The sequence below is a fragment of the Trichoplusia ni genome, chromosome 9 (assembly GCF_003590095.1).
Source record: "Trichoplusia ni isolate ovarian cell line Hi5 chromosome 9, tn1, whole genome shotgun sequence".
NCBI lineage: Eukaryota > Metazoa > Arthropoda > Insecta > Lepidoptera > Noctuidae > Trichoplusia > Trichoplusia ni.
Genome location: NC_039486.1, coordinates 9,224,051 through 9,237,290, shown reverse-complemented (window position 1 = coordinate 9,237,290; position 13,240 = coordinate 9,224,051).

Below are 13,240 nucleotides of genomic sequence, written 5' to 3'. Positions count from 1 at the left end.
CTTCACAGGTTGGTTGTGAGGTTTAATATCACAGTTTCATAATATCGAGCTCAATTCTACATACTATGATAACTAGCATATTTAGGCAGGTCATGTTGTGTTAGCCACTTAATAAAACATAAAATAGAAACTTTTCTGTTTCTATTTTACTTTTCGTTTCGTTTGCCTGCTGAAGATTAAAAAATTTTTTTTATTAAACTTAATTGAACAGTTTGAAATGGCCAGCCAAGGTCAAAGTTACTTCAATAATATCGGTGAGGTATCTTTTTACATTTGCTTAATTGATTCATATTTCAGTAAAGGGTTCTTCATACTAGATCGCAGTCAAGTATCTTGAAGAGTGGTAATATCATGGTTACCACAGTAGTAAACCTTAGGGGGTTATCAACAATTTTAGGTCTCCCTTTCTTAGGTCTCCTCCCTATTATAAAACGTTACCCTTGTGCAACCTCATTTCTATGTTTCGTATACTAGCGAGGCCAACACTATCGTTTTTGCCTTGCGTTGATACATCAGTAAGGCAATCAGCCAGTCAGGTAAAAATCTTTAAATATGTAACACAGGTATTTTCAAATTTTCTAGCCTCCAATTACAATATTAACAGCTACTTGGAAAATAATGAAATAATTTGTAAATATGTGGAATAATCGAAAGCTAAAATTTCCTGGTCGAAATTGAATTATTATTTGCCCGCAGATTTCAAATGATTTTATGTAAACGACAAAAGTTTTAATCGGTATTCCGGAATGAAATTATGTCACATTGACTCATGTGGCAACAATTAATGGGATGACGAGAGGAAGTTTTAAATTGGGAATAAATTGCAAGACAACCAAAATTCGTTGACTCAATAATGAATTTATTCACTGAAATATTTAAAGATTTTCTGCTTAGATTTTCTGAAAATAATTTCTTTAGACCTCCTTCATATTGAAGACCGTGTTTACCCTAACAAATATCATCTTTATTTTTTTGATTTCGACTGATTATACCATTACTCATAATAGCAAAGAAATAAACACATCCTTTTTTCACTACATTATTTTGGTAATTAACCTTCACAAAATTATCATACAGTTCCAAAAAAGAAAGGTTACTCGAAAGCTCGGATATAAAAGCAAATCTGCTTTCCCTTAAATTAGGGTTGCTAACTAAAGCATTCGGCAACTACATCTAAACGTACCGCAATTTATCTCTTTGATGCGGGAATGCCTGAAAACTAAAATTAATTTGTTCATTTTAAGACTATTGTGCCCGGGTAAAGGAAATTATTTGTAGAAAGCGTCGGTTAGTCACGTGCCGCTGGCCCTTCTCTTTATACAATACGATAAAGAGACAATTCAATTTATTATGGACCAAGGAATATTTGGAGGGAGATTGTGATGAGGGGCAAAAATTTCGAGCGATTTGTTTCTTCGATTTGGTTTATGATTTTTATGATGTTGTTGGATGGAATAGATTGATTCTGGATTTTTTTATGTAAAATGTAGGGTGTGCTCTCATTACTTAATCAAAATTGTGGACGACTGTGCTTTTATTCACTTTATTAAATTAGGTACATAAATGCATACGGTTAATATTGATACTGTTTGATGATGTTGCATTATAATAGAACTAGCGGCCGACCAGGGCTCCGACCGCGTTTTTTTGTGTTAGTAAAAACTCCTTAAAATAAACCCTATGTTACTCCCGTTAAGACCATGTGTACAAGGTTTCATGACGATTGGTTAAGTGTTTTTGGCGTGAAAGCCTGACAACATATTCACATTTATAATATTAGGGCTATACTGCAACACCGACAAGTTATTTAAACTTTAGCTATCAACTTTCTATAAATGACTGGTTGAAGTCGCAAACAATATATCGAAATACAAAACAAAGTCCCCTATTACATAAATACTGTCATATTAAGGGTAAGTTTGATTAATTATTGTCGCAGCAATACCGCGGGGCTTCAACTTGCAAAACGCGTATATGCGAGCTCTGACAATGGGAACCACCCCTAACTATTAAAGCCGGCTAATAATTACAGATCGCTTAACATTATACCGTGCAGGGTCGACCGTCAAGCATTAATGTTAACACGGCAATCAAACTATTGCAAATTGAAAAGTACTGACACTAAATATTTTGATCGTATTAAAAAATGCCTTAAAATTATATGCATAAAGCTTGATATCATTTACCGTTGGTACATATTTTTTCTATCGTATTATATATATAGGACCAGGCAAGTTAACGTTGACTGGCATGGATTGCCTCCAGGCACTTTGTGCGCCTTTGTACTTCAGTTGGTAAAATGTATTAAATAAATACTGGCAACAATGACTGATTGCTGTTAAGACATTATTCTTGACAATATAATAATGTTGCAGTAGAAGAATGAAAACAAAATGTACATATATTTCAAACTATAAGTATCACTGTCCTGGTCCATACACAAACTGAAATTAAACCTCGTTCCAAATAAATCTTCCATTTTAAAACCGGCAAATTAAAAATGTTTTGCAAACGCAAGACCGTGTGGAACAATTCTAATGAAATATCTACTGAACACAATAATTTATGCGACGCTATGCACAATAATAACGGGCCATAGCTACCTTATTACATATCTTACAATAGCAAATCTTAAAGGAAAGTAAGTAATCTAATATTACCTACTTCAAACATATGTATACCTAAACATATTACTAATGGTTAGTTCGATTTGCGGTATCGATTGCTGTCGCTGTTTTTGTGCCACACAACGCCATCTAGTGTCAAACTTGACAAAGCTTGTTTGCTTGTAACTGATAAACATACTGACTCATTTCTACATTGCCCATCACTCAAACAATTTTTCATGGGTGCCACTAAACCAATGGACCCGTCAGGAAGTCAAAAAGTTTGCAACATACGTAATTCTGTTGCCGTTATAAACACCGCAGTACAAGACAGCTAGGTTGTTGGCCAAACGCCTAGCTATTGTGTTCCAGATAATATTGTGTTTCGTTTTAACACCACTATGAAAACATGCTATAGATGCCAAAGAAATGTTTTGGCCTCAAAGCCAACTTTTGATTTATTATTACAGAATGCTGGCGTTTATCTTAAGAAGCATTGCTTTGTTCTGAGAGTTTTTCTTTTCACTAAAAAGTGTTGCGAGCATGCAATATTTTATAGAACTTTAGCAGTTGTGCTTTTGAAATTATCTTTGAATGGGCTTGTGCGTGTTAAAGTGAGCTAGTTTAAAATCTCGCATGATTGAGTAAAATAAAAGGGATTTTAGCCAAAGGCCATAAAATTGTAACCTTGTCTGTCTGTTCGTCCGTCCATAATCCGACTGCATCTCATGTTTAAACTTTTTGCAAATGAGGTATCAATGTCACTACCATAACAGTGGTTTGTAATCATACATTTGACGGGTGCCCAACGGTTTTAGAAAATGTTCTTAATTGTACTATTCATTTAGGAGACCTTAGAGTCGCTAGCCCGACTCGCACTAACCTTTTTTTTCTATGTTGATATTTCGCCTATTACACTCCATAAAGTTCTTTGAGATTTATGTTAATTAAATCAGAGGTAATCTATTAGAGCTATGGAATTTATTTGTGTTGTCAATACATCTGTATCGCCCCTGCTTCCTGCGTCGATCCGGCTCCCTCTCAGCTGCCTTGTAACTATCATTCAACTGCCGAACAAAGGACATTGACCTCATATCCCCCATATAGATGAGTCACCACATTTGGCAAATATTAGTTAATAGAAATTCTGTGTACCTAAGTTCTATCAAACTTCGAATGTTTGATTTGTGAACACGGTTTACCGATATTTGTTGTTTTATTGATGTCAATGATTTTAATTGAGTGTATAGGACCCGTTTTTTACGATTAGGTTTTGGAACGATACGCGGTAGCGTTCATAGCTGCTGTCGCGACATCTACCAAAAATAGGACTACCTCAAAGTCAAATTGTCACTTTGAAGAGCCAGGTCACTACAGCTGTTATTTTACTATAGGTATTATAATGTAACAATCAACGAATTTCACCAATCATCATTTGACCTCATACTTAGCAAAAGTTTAACTGTGAGCACTAGACAATAAGAAAAACTGACACAAACATTTGTGCTGCGTAAGAATCGAACCCACAACCTCCGGTTTTACAGTCGAGTCGACTGACCACTAGACCATATGCGACAGAATAGCTATACACTGAGTATATGATTGAAGTATGAGTGTGTTACGTTCTTAGACATTATTAAAGATTATATATGAATACACAAAGGAAAAAGCCTTTTCGCAGCAGTGAGGTCTGATAGGCTGAAGTGATACAAATTGTATTATAGTCTGATATGCGCTATAAAACTCTTGCCGTTTAATACTGCACTTTAAGAATCAATTTACACATTCATGCTTTTCAAGACCTTAACGAAAAATATTTTTTTCTGATATAAAAAACACACCGGCAATGTAAAATATGGATTGAAATTTACTCATTTTTTGTATCGGATTACACAGTCAATACAAAAAACCAGTTAATATTTACAAATATTGACTTATAATTTGGAGTGGCCGTTTGGAGCTTTTATCAGCCGTGTACTGTTACATAAAATATATACCAGCTTAAAAACATTTAATAATAAATAACTATGTAAATTTAACCGGAAAATATATAGTGATTGATCATAAAAAAATAAATTTTACATTCAATATTCTGAACTTAAAAGTATCTAACACCAGAACTATATAGGTGATCTTTTTAAAACAGTACGTGTTTTATCTGCTCTCTGCCAGTTCAATATTTGATCTGAATGCGTTTTTTGTTCATGTATATTTAAATGGCGGTTTTTGTGTGAGCTTATTTTGTAACTGCAATAGTTGTGTATCAACTGTAATCATGTAAAACAGATAATATAATAGAAGTAAATCGACTACTATAAAGAGCCCGCAAACTTTAAGTCGGCCAATAGTTTGATGACGCTCAGAATCAGTATGGAGATGAATGGAGCACATGCTGCTCGTTGAATCGTTTTTCCTAAAGAGAAAGGTCAAAAATCAGAAGACCTTCCATAAAACCCAGAAATCAAAGCAATTAAATACTTTATGTTAATAATGAGACAATCAAAGAATTCGTGAAGAATATGAGCTGCGTACGTCATGTTGAAAAAAATGTTAAATATTGTTATTTTCAATTTTTCTTCGATGTTCGGAATAAACGGCCGATGGTTGTTGGCTACCTAGTGGTCGTACCACTTATCTAGCAAACTAGACCGATGAAACTGTCGGCCAACTGAAAGTCTGAAAACTGCAGTCTGAGGCTGTTCTTAAATTTACCATAGTAAATGTCTTCTATATCATTAAACCGATTTAGGAAGCACTGGAAGTGAGCGAGTCTGGGTGTAGTCTAGTCTATGTTTCACGTTCAAATTGTTGCTAAGCCTATTATAATTGACTTTTTAATTTAAAGCAAAAGCTGCTTTCAATCCCAATCAAAGCGAATAACTCTTAACATTAAAGGTCAAAGTTACACAGCACCTACTTAACTATAAATATAACAACATAGGTACGTAGAGTACGTTATGACTTGACGATTTCTGAATAGGATGACTAGGCGCTTTTCGTTCTAAAGATCTCGAGCTCCCGAGGGCACAATAACATCCACCTGTACTTACCTGACTGTGATTTATATTTTTTTTCTACGTCTATCACTAAGGCCTAGTACTTGATCTAGATAGATTAGATTTATTCAAACCTGCTATTTTTAGAGAAAATCTTGAAATACCTAATGCGTCTTTTAGTATCGTTATATCCCACGGTATATCAATCTGTCCGACGTTCACTAAAACCCTTATCAATTGCGATCTCTTGAAATCAATATAGATATTTCGAGAATTGTCCTTATGGCTGATATTATTGTGACTAGAAATCATTTCTACTACGCTTTTAAATACTAGAATTATATATTTACTAGCTTTTCGGCGCGGCTTCGCCCGCGTCGAGGTCGGTTATATCGCGTTTCCAAGAGAACTCTTTAAAAGTCCGGGATAATGAATGTTCTTTCTCAAGGTCAACTCTATCTCTGTACCAAATTTCATTAAAATCAGTTCAGTGGTTTAGACGTGAAAGCGTACCAGACAGACAGAAAGACAGACTTACTTTTGCATTTATAATATTAGTAGGGATTATAAATTTTAAATGTTTAAAGTACAGGGTGAGCCCTGTGATTTCAATTACGTAAGTTATGTAGGTAAATCTCGTAAGACATAATATCTTGTTTAGTTTTCTTTATTTCTTTAAAAACACATTATTGTGCACCAAAATCGATGATCGTCTAAGACTAACTTATAGATTCAAAAAAGTGTTCAGGTTAACAACGACAACATTGGCATGCATGGTCGTCTAATTTGTCACTAATGGGACAATTAGGCTACGGCGGTAAGTGGGCCATAGCTTGGTCAAGAGCATGTCAGTTGCCATGTTAATGAGGGATGCTTAAGGCATCTTGATTAAGGAAATGATCTTCAAAATACAAACGATAAGCAAATACATTCCAAACATTTGTAGAATGGATGAAGGAGCGACTCTAGCCTTTAGATATACAATTCCAAGTTCTGAATATGACTTAGGTTTCTACGATACCTAGAACAACAGTAGGCATCTCATGCCATTCTAGTTTCCCTACATAGAAGGTACAGCCATAAAAATTACATAGGTTGTAGATAATAACCCCGTAACTAAGTTTGGCCCTTGTCTCATTGTGATATCTCCAAACTTTTGGACGGTAACCGGATCTAGGCAGGGACCGTGTTATGTATATGTGATTGTAATTCATCAGAAAGACCGAACTGGAAGAGACATCAGTAGCACATATTCGTCTACAGCTCGTCATAGGCCTTATTAATTGCACGCCATCGAGATCTATCTGTGACTCTATAGTAAGAAAAAATAAAGACCCTTTTCCCCAAAAACAGTTCAGTACTCATTTGGCCCTTTTTTTACTTTATTCCGAATAGCATTGAATATAATGTACAAATTGTATAGTAGCTATAGTTTAAAAAAAACGAACGTCAATCGCAACAGACACCCATGCAAATTAAATAGAACACAGGTGTGGACTGTGTGCAGTAAAGGTGCACTCTTTATTCCGTCACTCTCGCAGCGAGCGAGGGCGCCAAATTGCTAAGCCAGTTGTTATAAATGCAATAGGAATATTGCCTGAGCATGAAAACAAAAAAAAGTTATAGTCCGACACCTAGATGATCAAAAACGTGAAACATGGGTATGTATGTTGAACACAATGAAGATGACTTTATTTATTTTCGAGTTAAATTTGAGGAGTGGGGCTTATGACGTCACTAGCCGATAACAATGACCAACAAAATGTATATTTAAGTGACAAAACGTGTGCCGAGTCCGGTAGCTCCAAAAATAGGAAAATTTGAGTTCAATATTTTCTTTGATCCAAATATAGTCAACTCTATAATATCCCTATTGTTCACTTCACCTTTACTTGCAGCAATAATAATCTCATATTTAAACTGATAACTATAATAGCAAATCTAAACCAACATTATAAATGCAAAAGTAACTTTACTTCGATCTCACGGTTAGCTCACTGAACAGATTTTGTTGAAACTAATTTAAAATAAGCTTGAATCTCGATAGAGGCATAGGCTAGCTTTAACCTTCACCAACATTCACCGAACTGTAACGGCAGGCAAAAACCAGTTTACTAGACCAGAAATTCAGATACATCAGAATGAACCTCAGATAGGTATCATTAAAAGTTCAAAAGTTTGTTGTTATTTCTCTATATAACACTCGACTATCTGTAAGGTCACTCGTGAGGTCAAATATTATCACATTATAATTTATATTAAAGTAGAGATAATAAGGTACTAATTTATAGTCACGTGTCGATAAATCACGTCTGAGCTGTGTTGATTATTATATTATTACTCGCTGATCCCGTAATCTTTTTTTATTCTGAGCGGCTGTTTTGAGAATGTAAATAAACCAGGGGACCACCTAAACGCCTAAAACAACATTCATATCGGTCCAGCCGTTTCTGAGGAGTTCCGTAACATATTCCCGTACAGTAGATCGGACAAAAAACAATTAATGAACATTATTATTATTTTGTCATCTGTATAGATCCTACTACTACTGGAATTTTAAAACTTCTGTAGTTTCATAAAATAATAGTGTATATTTGTTTTTACTGTTGAATTTCACGTATTGGCTTCCGCCTCCATTTTTAAATAATATAGTTGTTCCGATAAACTCGTACCTATACAAATAAGATACGGACGATCGCTAAATAAACGAAACATCCAATGATGTTTTATTAGTTTTGACTCCCAGAATACTATAGTATTATGTTTGCTATAACGTTTGGTGAATCTAAACAGGTCAATTTATATTATATTTATTATGTTATACATCCAAGGAAGAATGACCAAACGTGGTTCAAATGTGCAAATAAACGATGTTGAATAATTTTAATAAAATTTTCAACGTATATATGAAGTAAATAAAATATTCCGAAAATAAATTATTACAATTTATATAAAGTTATAAATCTTAATAAATAGGGCCTATCGTACAGGGGTGCACGAAAACAAGATCTTTAGTAGTTTAATTATTTTTACCGGCAGCTTATGCTTTTTTCTCGTACTAAAAGTTTTCCTTTTTAGGGGGTTTTATGTCAACAAGGGTCTCGTTAGCAGTGGTGATTTTGTGAAAGCTTCTTACGATTTTAGTTACCTCTCATTAATATGTTAGTTTACATATTTTAGATTGGTGATATACTCAAACTGTTTATGCCGATGAATACGTCACGACATTTAAATAAACTTAGGTATTTCAGTTGCATTAAATAAATAATATGTTTACTAATTAATAATCTTATTTGAAGTTATAACGTAACACAAGAAAAGGATATAAAAACAGTAATCACTGGTTATTTCTGAAGAATACCTTCGAAATGGAACATGCTGCCCTCTTGGGTAGCTGTGAAAAGAGCCCTGTTAGAGATTCCATTTGAAAAGAACAAACAGATGAGTAACCTCGTTCATCAACCCGCGAGAGCCCCTAGCGCTTAAGCGCGCCCCGTATAATAGCCAGTCTCATCGTAGACCGCCAGCTAGCGCACGCTTGCTACGCGCGACGCTACGAACTCTACGCGCTACGATAATACGCAATGAATAAATACGCTATGATCAGTGCAGTGCTAAATAACAAATAATAATAAATTAAATAAATGTGTAATAATATAAATAAATGTATATAAAGTGATAGTTGAGTATTGTTATAAAATTGTTCAATATCTGTAAAAATGTTAAGGATCACGATAAGAACATTTATATTTCTGTTGATAACACAAGGTAAGTTTGATTTTGAGACCGTTTTATACATTTTTGTATTTGTATGTTTTATTTAATGTGGAAAAACATGTTTTCTGCTATGTTCTAAAGGTATTTTGATTATTATAGGTAATTAATTCAATTTCTAGACAATAGAAAGATATATACATATAGTAAGTAATTTTCAACTTAATCGCTCCCAACACTCAAGGTTTTAATTATCCGGTAATAAGATAGTGCCGATAATTAATTAATTAGGTTGAAGCATTTCTTGGTTTTACAGGAAGAATTCTTGTTACAAAGTTCCTGATTAAATTTTAATTACTACGCGTTGTTTCTGAATAGATGATAGTTTTAAAATTGCTTAGACATTTTTTACAGGAATCTTAATATTAAAATATGAAACAGTATTTGCAAATTGCATGTTAACCGTGAATCTTGCCAAAATTATTTCATTGTTGTATCTTTTTAATAATATTTAGTTCTTTAGAAATAAAAATGAAAAAATATAGATCCCTTTTTCTTTCATTTTGATATAAAATAACGTAACTTATAAATAGTAATATTTTATCTACGAACATCATTACTGGTATTACTAAGATTGTAACGTTTGAAGGCGACTTGTGGGCAATTAGTGAGGATTTGTTACCTTTGAGCAGCGAGCCTATATAAGATTTTATAGTGGAAAGACACCGGCATCGATTCCTACTTCTATAAAGAGCGGATTTATAAATAGGGTCTGGACTTCAAGGAAATCAATAATGAAGGAAAAATATTCATATATGAACACATTATACAATAATTCAACAACATTTCTTATTTTATCTGCGTGTTTCATTTGTTAGTGTGGAGTATTTTCGATAACTTCAGCCTAACCCAAGCTTTTTCTGACTTTTTTAAGTCATTGGCTGTATTTCATATTTCAATTTTAATTGCTTCTTAAACGTATCTCTTATGACCCTTCCTGCTAAAGGATAAGGTGCCTTGGGCTAGTGATCAGATGCGCAGCTAGTCCATTTTAAATAACCTAAAGATGAAACAGGTAAGACTGTCAGCTAACCAAAAATAGGCAGAAGAATTAGAAACCCTGCCTAAAAAGTTTTAAACTGTTCGAATGCCTTATCTAGACGAAGTATCGAAAGTCCACATACCACCTAGCTACTTATTACGACTGTGGCCTAGTTTGCAGGCACCTAGACACGTCTATTTTAGCGTGAACTACTTTGACTTTGGTATGAACGTTCGTTAAGGGCTTGATTTATATACTCATGTTACATTAGCTAAATTCAATACCTGTTATTTTAATTTTGCACGCTTTCGGCTCGGCTGGTTAAAATATTCTTAGTTAAAAAGAGTTTTAGTTTAAAAAGTAGCTATGATAGGTCAGACTATTTCTAGACGTAATTCATAGACTTATTCTATCATTATATTCCATTTCCATTGTTTCATCTGTTTAAATGATCATATTCGATTACATGCTAATTTTCTCGGTATAACCCACTGCTGGATAAAGTCTTTCGTTTGCTTAAACCATTCTCATATTCAAGACGCATTTTTTGCTAGCATAATTTTAAGCAGCCTCAATATGTATTTCTTTCATATAGATTTTCAAGTAATTCTACCTATATACAGAATAATTATTTACGAGTTTTTCATGACTTTTGTGATGACGAATTCACTGTTGCATCTTTAAGTTTTATTTATGTAAATACATCTGGCAGATGTACAAATTAGAAACACTTGACAATAAAATTAATTTATGGTATCACTTAGTACTCACTTTTAGTGATTATAATTATTTAATGAATGTCAATGAGGACAGGTTTAGTCTATTAATATTGAATCTGTTCTATTCAGGTTAATTTGATAAAATTAATGACAAACAAAGCTGCAGAGTTATTTTGAAATTTGCTTTTCAATTCGATTAAAACGCATTAATTTCTGCTATATACGTATTAAAAGATTTTACTTTAATAACAGCAATTTCGATATTTATTATGATTCACTAATCTTTTGTTCAGCTTTTGTAGTTTATCTGTTGACCGTTCGTCGGCCACTATGTGGGGGTAACCATTCTGTAAGAGTTGAAGTCTGGCAAACTTTCTCCATTGTGTACAGAAACCGTGAAATATGTTTTGAACAAGTGCCAGTTCAAAGATAGTTCTATTAGCAAAATAGAGTTTGCCTTTTAAAACAACGAGCAGGAACAAGGAAAAATATGTCACATGAATGGAATCAATTAATAAATCCACGATCAAAATTAGAATTTATAATATATTTAAAAGTTCAGGCTTCTCTTTATCCCTCTCTCAATTTAGCCGATCGAGGTACCTAAACTTCTGAAATGAAGAAGAAATGAGCCTCCCCCGAGTCGTGCCACAACACTTGGTCCTCCGCCTTGCACATCCAGTCCGAGGCAGCAGCCTTTTTTAGGTCAACGGTTCTCGTCCAGCATCAAATAATACATTTAAAAAAAATACAGATCTCGACTGCCTCCTTTCTTAAGATTTAGCCTGGTGTCGACAGATGGAAGCATGATAGACGGTTAGAGTGATAGTCAAGGGTACCTCAGTATTAGAGATCCGTTTCAACCCATTGTGGATAATTTCGTTAGTAACAGTCGTGTCGGTCGACCGATCTCTAGCTAAGCAAAGCTTGGCGCGGATCGTGGATGGATGACCTTCTATGTCATAACGAGTTCCAGCGTATTTCAAAGGACACGTTCAATTATGAATCCCGGTTTCATTTATATATCTTCAGTGGTTAAGGATAGTCAGAAGCCAGTAAATCTCACGATAGGCTTAATAACAATTATCACGTTTCTGGTAACAGCCTGTCTGACCAAACAATTCGTCCATTTAAATTAATTCAATCTACTAGCTGCATCTGCTTAGACTGGAAACCGGCAAAGGCTTACAGATGACAAAGATTGCAATCAAGATTGATGACGATTTTTTAATATAATATAATAGCCAAATTACGTTACAACCGGCTATCCATTGTCCACATCCAATTCCATCTATCTTCATTTACTAGACAGACTTTAAACTAGATACATAGCATTAATCTTATGTATGTGAATCGAAACCAGCTCAAGGGTTAACGTCTTCGGAACAATATTTGTTGTCATACAAACATTTCATTAAGGTGATTGAACCCAAGATCTGTAGGGCACGATGCCAAGTGCTTTGTGGCTAAGTAAATCGGACTGAGGGAAATAACTTGGACAATACGAATATGATAATTCTTTCTCTTATTACATAAATTTGAATACTTAATGTTTTCCTAGCTTGTGCCAGTGTAAATTGTATTATTACAAGATTTTTTTTGTTTTTGATTAGATTTTCTTTTGTTTAATTTGGTAAGATAACTGAATGAAAAAAACGTTCACGTGGAAGCGTAGAGATATCTCAAAATAATTGAATTAATAAGTTTTTTGCTAACGATTATTTACGTGTATTTATCGGAGGAGCTCGTCTAGTTTTGGGCCCAGTCAGAGTCCTCCGGCGCATGACGCGCTGACGAGGTGGCGGGCAAGCAAGTCAAAATCTAAAAATGTTAATGGATTATCTTTACCTTAAACACTTGTATATGATAAAAGAGTGTGTATAAATAAGTATCTAAGGTTACGTTTCCGCCAGAGATGTGTGATAATGCGTAGCGACAAAACGGCTCAGCGGAGCTTGGTTTTCTTTGGAAAAATCTGTTGCGAGAAGTATGCTAAAAAGGCACACCGCTTTTTTGCAGCTCCGCTACACATCCTCGTACGACACGTTTTCCTCACTTCCACTCCCCATTCATTTTCCCAGCACAGCTAAATATCCTCGCACGTCAAGCCATAAGAATAACAATACAAAATCAAAGCAATCACTTCTTCACAATTCGTACTTC